We start from the raw sequence: 16,418 nt of genomic DNA on the forward strand, positions 1-16,418 counted from the left end.
AAAGTTTTTATGAGTTTTACTGTTTTGCAATCGGAGAATGATTGTCCCCTCGCACGAAATAAGAATCGAAGTTGAGGCTTTTGCTCTTACATAAATACTTATTTTAACTAACTTTAACCAACTACTGCTTTACCTTTTGATAAGAGTGATAACCGAATACATCTAAAACTGGCTAGACATAAGCTTACAATTAATAAGATGAAAGTCCGATATTTATAAGATTAAAAGATTTATGCTTAATATAAAAACCTTAATTTGATGCTCATTATTAACATATGTAATTTTATGATTAGTATTGAAAGCCTTGGCATTTTTTAGTTTTGGGAAGGAAGGTAGGGTAGTAAGCAGTGAGTGTGCACCTTGCTCTCCCCAAGCTTCTTATCGAAGAAGGCGCCCTTCTGCTTCTCTAGTGTTCACGGAAAAGAGGTTAAAGAAGGCACCAAAAGAAGATTGTTCTGGTGATTCCACCACTGTGAGTCGTAGAGAAACTTTATTTTCCCGCCAAGTATCCTCCATACTTCGATTTGGGAGAAAGGATAGTTTTTGAGAAGGGGTTTCACTGGTTTTGTGTTGAAAATTTAGCGGGGGGCGCGATGGACGCTGAAAATGGGCCCCGTTTATGGGCAAGCTCACCTTTGACTCCCCCCGTTCAATTGAATGGAATTCGTCTGAGAAACTCAAGTTACAATCACTTTTCTTGTGCTTTCTGTAACGATAAGAGTTCATTTTTCTTTACTTTGTAAAGTTAAATTTTAGCAAAAACAGTTTTTTTTAAAAACTACTTCAACCTTTATTTTTTTCAACGTGAAATATTTTTTATTGAATTTTTTAATTCTTTGAGTTTTTTAAACTCGGAGATTTCCTAGTTCGCAATTTTTAAGTGAACTTTTTGATTTTTGACTTTTATTTTTTTTCGTTCTTCAGTATGTCAAGCCAAGCTTCTTTGTCTTTTGATTCCTCTTTGGAGGATTAGTCTCCAAGAGGCAGTGCCAACAATTCTGGGTCGAGCAATTGCAGCCTGGACGAGTTGAGGCCCAATACAGCATTTGGGGCTAAATTTGAAAGTGGTGGATTTGGCACCAAAAACATCCAGGACCATTTCATTTATCTGGGACACGAACCAGAGACAGCGGTTGGCGCAAAGCGAAAGAAGAGGAATTTCTGGGGACAGTGCCGGCAATGCGGCAAAAAACTTAAATCTAATGGAAGCAGTGTATTTAATTTGGAGCGCCATGCCACGGTATTTTTTATTCAATATAATAATAGCACTATTATATAATGTGCCAATAATGTGTTTTCTCTCTCTTCTCGACAGGAGACGCACAAATTTAGAAATAGATAGTGGGACGATAAAAAGGTTGAAAATTATGAAATTAGGCTTATATTAAAGCTTGAAACCTACTTTATATTATATTTAAAATCCATCCATGAGCAAATCGTCATACAATACGAAAATGACAACGAAAAAGGACCCACTCTCAAATGTTCCCCCCCCCCTAAAAAATGGCGGCCACAAATGGGGTGAAAATGGGGAAAAGAGCTATCCAAATGACGATTTGGCCGGCCATTTGGCTGGTCAAATGTTTGGATAGGGTTTGAACCAAATGAAAAGGGATTTGGATTTAAAGAATAACGATTAGTGTCATTTGGGGATGAATCGACCCCAAAACCAAATCATTTGGATTAGGAACGATCCAAATGTAGTTAGAGAATAGGGTCCCTGGTCTCCTGGTGCAAATGGTAGAATCCTCCTTGCGTGTAAACTATGTATAGGGCGTTGTTCATATAATCTGATTTCAGGTATATTCAGGCTGACTTTTCGCCAGCGCAGTTTCGGGGCAAATTCCACTCCCTAACCCCGTTGGACAGACCTTTTTCGTGTTTAGTGTGTTTCTGAGTCCCGGGGCCCGTCCCATGGTAACATAGACCTAGTTCCTACACGAAAGAATTGCGAAACTGAATCTGACCTGGTTTTACACTAGACGAAACGTTTACGGAACGGTATGCACTCCTGACGATTAGTTTGCGGAGCAGAACAATATCGCGAGCATTAAGGCCCAGTCACTCGCTCGTGCTTTTATAGATTGCACCAAAACACGGCTTGGTCCCTGTCCACATGCTCCACCTTTGCCGTGCAAGCCGAGTTTGCACGTGCCAACCTTTTGACGATGCATTATCTACGCATGCGCGTGAAACAGTTTGCGCGCTGTACTGTCGTCCGGTCATACGCTCATGCTTCATGCTAGGATCGTTGCGCAAACCCGGTTGATCCCGAGCGTGTGGACGGGGAAACGGTGGTTCGCGCAAACCGACAAGCGCGAAGTGCGGAAACATTGCTCTGTAAAAGAATTTCTTCGTGCAAACTAGGCTTGTACCTCGGCCACACGACGACGACCAACCTGTACAGTGCAGTTTGCGCAATAAAGCTGTAACATTTCGTGCGTCCACACCATGCAAGTATGTGTGCGCAAACTTCATTATCAACGTGTTTTTCAAAGACGATACATCATCCCCTACAGTGTGTCCTACCAACCAGGTACTTCTATATGGGTTTCTCTATTTTTTACTATGGAAACGCAAGAACAAGAGAAAAACGAGAACGAAATGGTGTAAAACATGGTTGTTACAACGAAAGAGACATTCTCATTTACATTTATTGAACGATTTACGAAACGATCCCGATGACTGGCGGTGTTATCTCCGAATGGACGAAACCACGTAGACCCAATTAGTACGTTTGGTGACACCTATTATAAAACGTCAAGATACTGTGATGTGTCAAGCTATATCGCCGCATAAACGATTGAGTAGTACATTGCGCTTTCTAGCTACCGGGCGATCATACCGACATTTACGATTTTCAACTGTTATGTCCCATCAATCTTTATCCGCTATTATCCCTGACACCTGTCGAGCCATCTATATGGTGTTGCGTAAGCAATACATGAAATTAATACAAATCTTTATGATTGTTTAACCAATATTTATTACATTCAATATACATAAATATACGTCTTGCGTATCTATTCACATGGGGTGAAAGTAGTTACATATGAAGCAATGTTTTCAAGAGAAGGCACATAATCGTCAAGGTTATTGACAGTAATCGTGGTTGTGGTATCGCTGGGTATTTCCTGATATGCCAGTTGGGTAGTAGGGTGTTGATTATGGTAGGCTGTGTAGGGGTGGGTAATGGTAAAGCGTCGCTACTTTGAATGCTGATGAAACAACTTCGCGACAGAGTTCCTAATTCCTCTTCATACAACGGGTCGTTAATGAGTTTTTCGACGTAAATACGCTGGACATTGGGCAAACATCGCAGCTTAGCAGCTACATTGCACCCAAACGCGTCATGTTGGTCCTCATTTGTGACTTCGTTCAGCTTTTGCCCTACAGAAACAATAACACTGCCGATCTCTAGCCCCCTTTTCTTATTATTAAGACGTCTGGGTGGAGCCGACGAGCTTTCACTACTTGGAGTAGGAGGGAACACGTCCTGGTCTAGAGCCGACTGATCAGTTAGAGAACTGCTGTTTGAACATTGTGATGGCGGCGGTGCTCTTGGTCTTGAGGAGAGCTGACTGACTCAATGGAGTTGCCGTCCTGAAATGATATTGTTATTTCGTAGGTGCCTACATCACAGGAAGAATGGAAAGAGTAGCGCAAGACTTCGAAAGGAAGTGGAATTTCCACATTGCCTGGGTGCTGTGGATAGCAAGCATGTCAAGATTATTCCGCCACCAAAAAAGCGGGTCATACTTTTATAAAGGGTTCGATAGCATGGTGTTGATGGCAGTGGTGAATGCGAATTATGAGTTCACAATCGTCGAATTTGGTGTAAATGGACGAATCTCAGACGGAGGTGTCATTGAGCACACAATATTCCATTGTAAATTGAATGATACTTCGTTGCGCATTCCTGAACCGGAACAGCTACCTAATTATAATACAGTCCTTCCTTACGCTTTCATAGGCGATGAAGCATTTGCGTTACCCCTATTTTTTTAAAGCCCTTCAATCAAAGAGAGCTTACGAACGATCGCACCAAATTTAATTATCGCTTATCACGAGCGAGGCGTGTCGTAGAAAATGCATTTGGCATATTAGCTGCTCGGTTTCGTATATTTCATACAAGCATAAATTTGAAACTTAATAATATAGATGTTGTTGTTATGGCTTCTTGTGTGCTCCGTAACTTTCTCATGAGAGAAAATTCGACAACCTACGCACCACCTGGAAGCAAGGATAAGGAAGATACTATGGAAGGGACAGTATCATTAGGTTTGCGGACCACTGATATCAATCTCACTGATCTCCAGACAGGTCGTTATAGAGCCATTGCGAATGATGCCAAGCAGATTAGGGAACAGGATGTATCGTATGTAAATAATGAAGTCAGTGTTCCTTGGCAGAATGCAATATGCAACATAAATGATTAATATTTAAAACTGTACCACATTACGATATTGAAATGTACTTATAGAGTGTAAATATGCTTATCCACTAGGTCAATAAATGATGAAACAGAATTGTGTACTTTATCTTACATTTGCAAAAAAAATCCTCTATGTTTGATATAGGTTGTCGTGCCATTTCCTGATCGTCCAGAATCGAAAATAAGGAGTAGTACCACAGCGAGGGTACATACACATCTTCTGTGCCCGTTCCAGACGTCTGTGAATCGAACACCCTATTCTTTTCTTTCCGGTATGAACTGCGCAAAGAACTTAGTCTTTTGACAACAGTTTCTCGGTCAACATTAGCATCTACCGTTATTAATATTCAAGTATATTAGTGCTCAATGCTTCACACCAAATAAATAATGTGGCGCCAGACGCCCATTAAGCTGCTAACAAACCCTATTACCTCCTTTAACTTAGGCACACCATTGTCCTATATGCACTATTTTTCTTATTTCGGTCCGAATAATCCTTGGATTTAATTTTCCAAAGGCATGGTAATGATTTGTACAGTTCTATGAACTTGGTTATGAATTGTTTCGATTAAGCACGTATATCCGACATCGGTAAGCAGTGTCGCTACCCTTGGCAAGAGTAAGTCCTCAGTCTTCAAGTTCCACACGGCAGACGACATTAAAAGCAGACGACTCTGGAGTATCAGGAGGCGGATCATCCCTGATCGTCTGCTACAAATCCGTCATCATGGAGCAATATTATAGGAGTTGTAGCTGTTGTCTAACCTTCGTTTCAGGACCCATCCAGTATTACACCAGTAATATTATGCCATGCACCATCCTAGTGGCACATGGATAATTACTATGCTTATTTCCGGTACTGCTGTATCGAGGGGATGCACCGTACAAACGTACACCATTAACCATGCAGGCCGAGTTTGCACAAATAACTTGTTTGCTAGCGCGCCGTTTACTCAAGCCGCACTTAACGGTCTGCGCGAGCATCCGTCTTCCCGTTCATACGCTAGGGTTTTCCGATACAAACCGGTTTGCACAAGTAAGTGCGCGTTAAAGCACGAGCGTGTGACAGGGCCAAGAGAGTCTCGACACCGAAGTCCTTCGAAATTCATGCTTCTTCCCTATCTCTGTCAAGCTACCACTTTTCAAAACAATTTCCATTATAGGTTGAACGCGTTCAAGGTTCAAGGTTTCTTTATTGCCGTATAAGAAAAAATACACCCTTTAATATCAGGGCGGCTCCCTCATAAGGGGAGCGCAGCAATCAAAAATAAAAAATAATAAATGTAAAATAATAAAATTTTTCCTTCCTCGGCGTCGACCCGAATCATTGCTCACTCGATAACGCGCTACACGACACAAGCCTTATTGAGTTGGCTATACCCAATTACAAGGCTACAATCACGACACAGGCGCATTTTTCATCATTTCTTTCTTTGTGTCTCTGTTTGTCGGAATGTCAGATACGGGCATTTTTGGCGTGAGTTTGAGTTCATCGATTAAAACCGAAAGTACATAAATAATAATTTCCTTCATTAAGGGAGGGTGTCGGATCTCATCTTTAAGATAAACCCTGTAGAATTTGAAATCGAGTTAGGCCTAGATAAAAACATAGGAAAACTATGATGAGTTGCATGAATTTATTTTCATAGCAGGAGATACAGTATTTATTTCAAAATTTTTGGCAAAACTTCGAATTTAAAAACATAAATTTACATCATGCATGATGATTAGGCATACACTAATTGTATAAAAGGTTTAAAATCTAATAGAGGAAAATATAATAAATAATAACTCTGGAGCTGTAAGGCTGTTTTTTTTATCGTAGCTCGACTCAATAAAGGAGCAAAAAATTATTCCTTATTTCACACCCTCCTAAACCTTGCCCTACCTTAGTTTTGGGGTTTTTAAGCAGAGTAATCATTCTTTTAAGGTGGGGTTACATTTTTTTTCGAAGTTCGTTATAAGTCTTTCGTTGGGAATTGTTTTAAAATGCAATCACCTGCACTCCGTTTTTCTTAGTTTCTTCTCGGTTATTTTGAAAGTGTATTTAATAAAATCGTGGCTATTTATTTAAAATCTACATTTTGGTCTATTTCAGGTTCGTAAACATGGGGGACAGAAGAGAAAGTCAGCTTATGCCACAATTTGCTTTAATTATCAGTTCAACTACTAGTTCTCTGTCTATATTCTCTTCTGATTTCTAGAGATAGTTTTCTACAGATTCATCATCCTCCTAGAAATAAGGAGCGAACTGTCATTTTACTTAACTGATAACTCTATCTTGAACTGTACAAGCAGGTACACAATGTTCATCAAGGGGGGTTATCACTCGAGTTCCGAATGTATATATATGATTTAGAGTTTGACCACCCAGAATAGAGACTGGATATCACTTCCGTCAAACGTCAAATTGACATGTTAGGTTAAGACGCACGTGTTTTCGCCTTCTAGATGGTTCGAAACGAGGGGTCGGATATATGTTATTTTATACACTTTTTCGCGCTTTTTGGGTTTGGGGAGAGGGGGTTCCCGAATAAAACCAGTGATTCATGGATGTATGGTTTTAATCCTACAATTCATACTAATTCTTTGAAGTTTTTTTGCGATTTTGGAGAAAACTCGTGGAAGGATTAGAGGTTTTCATACCACACGCGACATGGGAAAGGTACAATTTTTAAAAATTTGGCCATAAAGTTTTACACCTCAACGGGATAGAATAGATTTTTTCCGTAGTTTAAATTAAATTTCTAAAAATGGTCGTGTGTAGATTTCCAAAGTCAATTAATAATACGTGGTTAACTAAGCCGGAAGATCAAAACCCTCCAATTTTAGAGGTCAATGATGATGATAATGGGTTAATATATGAGGGCGATGTAATTAATTATATTGTGGAACATGAGGATGATTCCATGGACACTTTTCCCATCATCCAACCGGGGGATATGTAAGTGGTTTATTTATATTATTACTACCATTATATACTTTCAATACTTAATTTTTTTAATGAAATTATAGCGCTGATTTGGGGGATTTTAACTCATTTGACGATGAGATTATAATTAACATAAATTGCGATGGATACAGGTAAATACATTATTATTTATTAATCCCGACATATATTGTACTGATTGATTTCGTTTAGGGTGTTGGACACAATTAGGATCTTGTTGGTGCCGAGCATGGGATCGGAGGATGTGCGTGAATTGTTGACGGCCCTGGAGGAATAGACCGATAAAAATATTCGCCTACTAGTTGTTTTTACTGCAGTACACACCATCTCGAGAGGCTCAAAAGTGTGGTCCATCATGATTGGTCGGAATATGGGGTCAACTTAGTAGAGCGTTTTATACTAATAACGCTATGACTAGTTGGCCGTCAAAAACAACGTTTTCCGATCAGGCAGGGAAATAAGGTTTTAAGTATTTTTCTGCATAAAGCAGACAGGTCTCGTAGTATTATATTATACTCGTTAGTCGTGTAGAGCTGGAGGCCGGCGCGTCCGAGGGTTAGCCTCTATTTTGAAAAAAATAATTAACAACTAAAATAACAATAAAAAAGTACTAAGCCTTAACTGCGTTGTAGATAACAACAAGATCTCTAAGCAAACGACAGCTAAGAGTAATGAAAAAAATCTTCGTAGTGCAGGATTTCAAGTAGAATCGAGAATAATATGAACCGAACCGAACCGAACCGAACCGACTTCAATTCCAAAATCCAGTACTACTGAAGGAAAAACAACTTACAGGCGAATTTTTTTTATCGGTCTATTAGTGGCGTGGTATATTCGTCCTAGGAGGGTATTAAATATACAGGATGGAAGCATTCGCAGGCGTCCAGTCAAGATGCTGCTCCAAAAGCATTGGTGTAATGCAGGAAAACGTTTTTAGGGATTTTCAGGCGCTATTACAGAAATTAAATGAGTGTTTTCTCATGTGCTAGATGATCTTCCCCTAGCAGATCGAAAACTTGCCTGTAACCAGCACGATGGTGCACCACCACATTTTGCACGCGTTTTTCGCAATTGGCTTTACGCCGAATTAGGTCCTCGTTGGATAGGTCGGGGTGGTCCAGTCGCTTGGCCACCCCGTTCGCCAGATTTAACGCCGCTGTATTTCTTCTTTTGGGGGTATGTTCAAAGCATTGTGTATGCCACCGAACCAGTCACATTGGACAACCTTCGAGATCGAATCCAACAAGCTGCTGCTCTTGTTTCGCCCGATATGCTAGCTCGCACAAGAGAAAACTGGGCAATACGCTGTCGCCAAAGTGTGAATGTCCACGGACGGGCATTCGAACATTTACGTTAGAAACAGTTTGTTATTTCATTATGCACAATTAAAATGTCGGTAGCATACACTGCTTAGCTGTTTTCAGTCAAAGATTGCGACTTCTCTTTTAATTTCTGTAATAGCGCCAGTAAATCCCTTACCATTTTTAGCTGCATCGCACCAATGCTTTCGGAGCAGCATCTTGACTGGACGCCGGCGAATGCTTTCACCTGGTATAGGAGCGGTCCGAGCTGAGCTTAGTGAGCTCCAAGAGAGAGAGAGAGAGAGAGAGAGAGAGAGAGAGGAATGGAAGGGATGTAGAACCGGTCCGAGTGGGGGAGGATTCTATAGAAGCGCTTTTTTGGCAATTTTACCCCATGAATCTTTTGGTTTCTTCTTAGCTAAAAGGTATCGATGGGACTAATAGTTTTACCTGACTAGTAGTAGTAGTATTACTAATTAAATTAGTGACGGGCGTTATCGATATGTGATTCACGTTGCCAAGCAGCCATTGAAAAATGTTTCCCCCTGACCTGTATATTAGAGGATATTTAACTAAAAGTATATTTATTGTAGTAGGGACAGCGAGAGTACGTAAACGAGGTGGCTTAATTATGGGCTAGACCATCTTGTTGATTTTATATCTATACACTTTTGGCACTATTTTTGCATGAAGGGTTCGATTTAGAAAAGGGTCGAAATTCGTCGATATAACCGACCAACCGTAATGTCTTTTGTTTTGCACGGTATGTTTTGTCAGTCTGTTTATGGGGAATCCAAACGTAGAATGGGTAAATATTATGGTTGGAAACACGTTATAGTCCATATGTTAAACTTTTTCACGTTCATCTCTTCTAACTCGGTTTAGTTTAATTACGAAAATATTGACCAGGTTCTCTGGGGCACGAATAAGTAATCATAAAACTTAATTTAAGTTCTTCATCGCGTCAAGCCTGAAGATTTCTTTAACTTATTATATTTCGTTTAAAAGTGCCCTAGCAACAGTTTCGTGGGTTGCAGCAGTGAGTGATCAACAATGCGTGCAGTTAAACGGGATAATTACGTTTGTCTTCACTTTTGATTAGTCTGACCTAGCCTGAAGAAGATGTAATATATTTTACGTTCGTATATTCAAAGGGAGAGAGAAAAGGTGAAATCTTTCGTACGTACTCTGATCGTAAGTGAACACCAAAATGGCGCTGAACGACGCGAGAATTGAGAACACTCGTTTTTGCAGTCCATCTTTCTATTTAGTCTGTACTAAGCCTCTGACAGAGCCTCACCAGACGTCGTTTCACGAGAATCTATGACGTCTCACCTGTATCGAACTTCGTGACAAGCTATCATCCTCCTTGCTTATACTCGAACTAATTTGCGGAAAACCGAGCAATCGTAAGATTATTTCTAAAAGTGAAAGTAAATAACGCATGGTAATGCACATTCGGAATACACTGTTATAGACAAATCATAACACTATCCCCTTTCAAAATCACCTATCCCTCTTTTCACTCTTCCATTAAAAAGAGGAAGGAATGCTACAACAACTTCCATGAACATCATCAACATCTTTCGACCAAGTGAAACTATGTACATGAAACGATGTGGCTAAATAGTAGTTTTCAATTATATATGCTTCGTACTTTCACAGACGTGACAATATAACGGACCAACCGTAATGACTTTTCCACGGTATGTTTTGTGAGCCTGTTTATAGTGGAATTTTAGAATGGGTAAATATTGCCTTAAAAAACTGTTCTCGTACATCTTAACCTTCTTTACATTCAAACTCTTCTAGTCCTGGTTTAATCAAATTACGAAAATATTTACCATGTTCCCTGTTGCGGAAAAAAAGTAATCATATAACTTAATTAACCTTCTATATCACGTCAAGCTTCAAGATTTCTTATAATTACTCTGTTTTGTTTTCAGTTACCATAGTTAGTTTCATAAGCGGCAGTGAATGGCTAGCAACCACATCAATAAAATTGGTGTTATCGAAGCCAGGCCCAAAACTTTGCAAATACCCCATGCCAAAATTCTACTCCAAGGCAAATACAAACGTTTCTTACAATTCCATTAAATTTACTCGTACTCCAAAATGGCGCCAACAGAATTTGAATTCCTGGGAAATAATCGATATTTTAAATATAGGTAGAATTGGTTTTTCAAATCTTCAATAAAATTGATGATTTGAAAATTAATTAATTATCATAGGTTCGCCCAAGAGACTTCCGTAAACGTAACGACATTTACGGTGAGTCTACCAACATTCACTCGCGAGTCTCAGAACGAATTCATTTATTGATGGCAATAAAGATCAAATATTTATTTCTAGGAAGCGTGGAAGATTGAGAGCCACACGTCATTTTTCAAAATCATGGCGGATTATTTAAAACGATCCCTCAACATAAAGTATTTTTCATATTATTTTCAAATAGATTCCAGTAATTTCGTCAAGCGAGCAATAATTTTTCCGGGCGATTATCCGCAATTTTTAACGATTAAAAGCGGAGTTTTCATTTTTTCTTTAAATATTTGATTAATCGTGCACTAATCTTCTATTTAAATAAAAAAAACTATTCAAACAATGGACATTTTTGAAACTTAGGGCAATTTACGAAGGACATAAAGTGGCCTTTATTAACTTACCAAAAACATCCTCTGGACTTGAATTTTTCAAAGTGAGTCAAAAAGAAATAAGACCAAAATGTTTTATCAACCCATGTATAAAAGTCTATTTGTTGTTTAAGAATGGAAATATTATCATGATAGCCAAGCCACGCTCAATTTTCGAGGGCCGACAGGAATATTTCAGTCCTTCTCCGGTGTTCGAAACGTCCAAGACGATCATCGTGTCCGCAGCCCCGAAGAAAGTCACGACCACTTCCTTGTCCTTCTTAAATATTGACACACCAGTAAACATTGCCAGTGCAATCCAGTCAATATCCAGTTCATTGAATTTCATTCTTGATCAACTAGGTGGTAATTTTAATGGTGTCAACCGTGGTCGTTCTGTCGCTTTTGTTCGTCATTCACTCCATCGTAACCAACAAATACAAATCGTTACCCACCAAGAAACTTGTCAAGAAACTGACCCGAGAATCCATGGAAAATGCCTGGGAGAACGCGTCGCTGATGTGCGCCGAACGTAAGACCTGGTTTTCTCATAATGGCAGATGACTGGCACTTTATGGAGACATTGTTTTGTGCTGTAGCGATTTACTTCATTTCGCCCCACATTACTTGTCGTCTGCTCGCTTCGTCGTGGCTGATCGGAGTGACTTTCATTCTGTTTTTCTTGGGTTGTTTCTTGCGGACGGAGTTCACGTCGGAAAGCTACAATCGCATCGACACCCTCTTGGACTTGATCAAATCGGGAACTACACCAACAATATTTAAAGCTACCGAAACTCTCGGTCATCTAAAATATTTAGTAAATAGGCGTGGTCTCGTTACGTCTTTTCTCCATTCTTACGATATCATTGCTGCGTATCTATAGGCAACGCAGGATCCAGTTGTTAAAGTATGGCTAGACGCGGTGGATCAGAAGAAACTGTTAAGTTCTATAAAGGATTATATGAAGCCTGATGGATACATTCCGATTATTTCCGGGGAAATATCTCTAATCGCAGTAGACCCCTTTTTCACTTGGATATTTGGAGAATTCCTTAGATCTCATCCAGACAGTAAAATGTTGTTGGCAGAAAACGGAGGCCTTTACTTTTCGCAGCACGACGTTGGCTTCGACTACTTGCACTTCTTATTCAACACCTCTTGGTTGAGAAGCTCTCCGCAAATGCACGAAAACCTCCAACTGATGTCGGTACTAATTTCTTACAGTAAACTGACTAAAGCTCTTAACCAAATGCTTTTATTACAGCCTGGAACAAATTTTTGAAACGCAAGTTTTAAAGCATCTGAATTTTGAGAAGCATTACTTAATTGAACATGTCAAGTGGAAGAGACCTTTGAAAAGCACGACTGATTTGGACCTGTGTAGTGTCAGTTCCCCTTTCTACCTCCTTCTGATGCTGTTGTCAGGAACAGTAGCCGCGGCCATAACTGAAATATTTTTCAACCGATTTGTTTGCTTTGGTCCCATTGAACCGAATTCCCATTCGACAGAACGGCTTTTTTGTGGTGTCCCATTCGACCGAACGTAGCCAAAAGGTGTCATTTTATTATAGTCCCATTGGACCGAAATTCTATTGAACAGGAAGAAGACATACTGTGTGGTTTTGCATTAAATATATTTTTAATTTCACAACTTATTATTGTTAAAATAAATGTGAGTTGAAAATGTATTACTGCACTTATTTTAACTACGTTTTAATTACGGCGAAACCTCACCTAACCTAACCTAACCTAACCTAACCCAACCCAACCTTGTTTGGAGGTAAAAAGATTATTTATATGAGTATTAAAAGCCCGCCTCTTACCACGAACAATTTATTAACAATAATAGAAATATTTTGAAAAAGATGTCAGATAATTAATTGGAGAATATTTTGGAAAAGGTGGCAGCTAATTAATAGGAAAATCTTTTGGAAAAGGTGGCAGCTAATTAATAGGAGAATGTTTTGGAAAAGGTGGCAGCTAATTAATAGGAGAATGCTTTGGAAAGGTTGCAGCTAATTAATAGGAGAATATTTTGGAAAAGGTGGCAGCTAATTAATAGGAAAATCTTTTGGAAAAGGTGGCAGCTAATTTATAGGAGAATGTTTTGGAAAAGATGGTAGCTATTTAAAGGAAGAATATTTTGGAAAAGGTGGTAGCTAATTAAAAGGATCAAATTTTGGAAAAGGTGTCAACGAATTATTGGAACCAAACCAAACCTAAGCTAACCTAATCTAACCTAACCTAACCTAACCGAACCTAACCTAACCTAACCCACCCGAAAACAAAATATTAAAATTTTAATTTAAAACTTAAAGACATTGATGGAACTACCAATAAGACTGTACTTCATTTTAAGCACAATTTGTTTATTAATTCTATATATCTCTTGCCTTGAAAGGAATGAAAGTGAGCGTTTTAATTAGTATCACGAAACATTTACTTTTAATATTATTAACATACCTTTCGGAGATTCGTACCAACAACCTATCGCTTTGCAGTCCAACACCGTATCCACTACACCACCGAATGGCTGACGGCTACAGTGTTTCAAGTTATATTCATGTATTTTTAGGGGAATATTCGAACGATTGGGATTTCGGTCCATCGGGAATATAGCCATTGGGCTGGAAATCTAAAGTCATTGCGGGATATTCGGTCGAATGGGATTTCGGTCCATTGGGAATTCGGTTGAAAGGGAAGATACCATTTGGCTAAACGCTGAAAATTTAATCTGTCACGACACGAAATCGATTAGATAGATACTACAATTCACATTTTCCGTTTATCAGTGTATACCTAATAAATGTATTATATTACTGTTATTATATTGAAAATTTGCGAAATTAATTAGCAATTGAATCCAAACTAGATGGTCTTTCTTATCTACCTGGTTCTATTTTATCGACAAAGCGTACAATTTTCCCATCCCCTAAAGGGTTGATAACTTGATATGATCCACGGTTTCTTATCTTCTCCTTGGATGGAGATCACGAAAATAGAAAGGGTTGTCACGATTAATTCTATTGTTCAATTAAGATCTACTAGCGCAGATTCTTTCTCACGAAAGAATGAAAGGATAATAACTCCCAGATTAAAAGAAGAGTCACTTTGGTGAGGAGCAAGGAATGACCAATAATAATATTCTAAGATAAAGCGACACTCGACTTCCCAAAGAATTTCCCGCCTAAAAGCAGTTGTTTATTAAAATAGATCTTGAGCAAATCTTCCTTTAAAAATTTACTAGCTTTTACCCGCGGCGTCGCTCGAGTGTAATAAGAACTTGCATCAAAATGTTATAAAGAATGGGTAGATTTTACTGATTCGACTGATATTTTTGTAGACGTACCCTAGGATCGAAGGCCCTCGGCGTTGCCCGTCAGCCCTTAGGGACACGCATCTTTTTATTAATTTTCACGCGGACATTATCTTCCATAAAGAAGGGTTTTTAAATTTCTGGCCGCCATTTAAAAAATGGCGAGACGTAAAACCCGAAAGACCGCATTCAGCCCGTCTATAGGTTAAAGGAAACCAGTGTACTAAATATTTGTAAAATCGGTTGCAACGCGCGGACTTCGTTGCATAGAGAAGATTTTTACCTCTCCGAGTGACGTATGTCACGGAGAGGTATTACACCGGCCGTGTCTGTCTGTCTGTGCGTCTGTCTGTCAGACCCCACGTGACCACGTTCGCAGTTTACAAATCGGAGCAAACAAATACCCGATTTCCGGAACGCGTTCGCGGTTCACGGAAATTTGGCCATTCATCTACCAACACCAGTCTTTACTAACTGGCTTCTAAGGACCACAATCTGCTAGTCTTTGTCCATCCCACATGGACACTAGTCTGTACTTGCTAGCTTCCAAGCACAACCTTCTTCTGTTCTTCGTCAATTTCACCTTGACACCAGCTTCTATGCACCACCATCTTCTGTTCTTCGTCAATTCCACATTGACATCAGCTTCTATGCACCACCATCTTCTGTTCTTCGTCAATTCCACATTGTCACCAGCTTCTATGCACCACCATCTTCAGGTCTTTGTCCATTCCACATGGACGCCAGTCAGTCCATTCTGGCTTCTTTTCCTTCGTCATCGTTTGGTTTCAAGATATACGCGGCGATCGGCTAGGGTTACGAGAAACGTCTAGCCTCCCAATGGCAGGGCTTCCACCATCGGTTCACGCGAATGCGTTTTTATCTATTATTGGTTTCAAGATATACGCGGCGATCGGCTAGGGTTACGAGAAACGTCTAGCCTCCCAATGGCAGGGCTCCACATCGGTTCACGCGAATGCGTTTTTATCTATTATTATAATGGAAACGAATCTTATATATACCCCAAAATTTGAAAAAAGCGGGCAAGAGGGGTACCCTTCACTTTAAACGTCAATATTAGCAAAGTTTCGAAAGATAATAGGAACAACTTTATTTTTAACGATTTAACTATTTTGAAAGTTATTTACTGGCGATTAAAATAATTAAAAATAATTATATTTATTTAAATATTAAAGATAAACCCAAGTACCGAAGTCGTTAAGTCATTGCCTCCTATATCTATCAAGGCCCGTGCATTGCGTTATATTTCCTACATTGTCTCTTATATATATCTATTTAGGCCCGTGCATTGCGTTATATTTCCTACATTGCCTCCTGTATCTATCAAGGCCCGTGCATTGCGATATATTTTTGAGAACAACAACCAAAATGGGAAGCTCCTCTCAGAACCATAATGATTTGTTTTCTATGTTATATGAAATGAAAATATGGATAATATTTTCGGCAATTCGATTTGAATGGCTCTTTCTGATGTATCATTCTCTCAGCACTGTTCATAATAGACAAGAACGTAGAGATTTGAGACACTAGGAATTACGATAGTGTTTCAAATCTTCTGTAATGAGGGCTTAAAGGCTTGGAGTGAGTCGAAAGATAAATACACATCCTAGTTTTTAGTTGTACCATGCGTACCACAATGTTGCCAGGCGTTTATTGAAGGATGCTTGGGTACTAGTACAGACTGTTACGTCTACCAAGTTTCTTAGCATCCAACATTAAATAGGATTCATAAAAGCCAGTGTTAAGCGCATGTCATGGGTCA

This window comes from Phalangium opilio, unplaced genomic scaffold (assembly GCF_054372755.1).
Source record: "Phalangium opilio isolate 3A_F unplaced genomic scaffold, DU_Popi_V2 ptg000810l_1, whole genome shotgun sequence".
NCBI lineage: Eukaryota > Metazoa > Arthropoda > Arachnida > Opiliones > Phalangiidae > Phalangium > Phalangium opilio.